Genomic DNA, 1,076 nt, shown 5'->3' on the forward strand with positions numbered 1-1,076 from the left:
AATCTGTTTGGGAAATGTGTCCCAAAAAGCCAATCGTCAAGCTGTTGACGGTTGAGCAACCAAGTATTGTAATTGATTTGTTAATAAATAAAATATATTTGGCATTTTCATCATAAGCTTTCATCTTCTAATGAACTCCGTTGTTATGACGAAGTCCTTAGGACTATTTAGGTTCGATAAAGAGAGGATTATCGATTAGTCCTTAAAACTGTTCACGACCAAATGATAGGCTGTTAATAAGGACGACAGCTTCTATCGAGCATAGGTCGCTGTAGGCCATATGGGTTGGTTGTCCTCTTAACCAAAGAGTGTGGAGACACAGGTATGGCATACAGGTGAGATGTAAGGGTACATCATCATTGAACGTGACCAACTCCAGAGCATTCTGCTGTCGAGAATGTCTCTGATGGGATATAGGTATAAGTGTCCCTTAGACTTGAGATCGCCTCAGTGACTTGCAAGCAACTCACTGTGCTTTGGTACTGGACTAACTGAATTTCTAATTCAGAGACGGAAGGCTTCTGGGGCACAGTCAAGTACTTGCGAAGTCAGAATGTGATCGAGATGGATTGACCACTCCAAGAGTTGGAGAAGAATGAGTCGCTGTATTTCAATTTAGCAAAACCTTGGCCAGGATAATCCATCAGATGGATTTGATATTTTGAAATACAATGTGGACAACCTGATCAGAGTTGACAGTTGAGCTCTAGGGTGTCCTATGATCATTTTGGTCAAGGGATGAATTATATGAAAACTATATCCGCATGGGTTCTAAGGATGTTGTTCTACACATTCGACCTATCCGGTCGTCGGGTATCATTGCTAGATGGTCACTTCGATTGGTATAGAAATTTATTCCTATGCTACCGGCTTAGGTTCGGACCTATGAGGTCACACACATTAGAGTTTATGATCTGATCAGATGGTTAATCAATGATTAAGAATCATTCTAGGGTTAGATGATCAATACGATTGATATTTAACCCAGTGCAAGTGTTGCAGGAGGATCGATTAGCAATTCGATTGCTAATTGGCTTAATTTGATTAAGCCAATGGGCTGAGATTAAGTCTAATTA

The sequence above is a fragment of the Elaeis guineensis genome, chromosome 11, assembly GCF_000442705.2.
Source record: "Elaeis guineensis isolate ETL-2024a chromosome 11, EG11, whole genome shotgun sequence".
Taxonomy (NCBI): Eukaryota; Viridiplantae; Streptophyta; class Magnoliopsida; order Arecales; family Arecaceae; genus Elaeis; species Elaeis guineensis.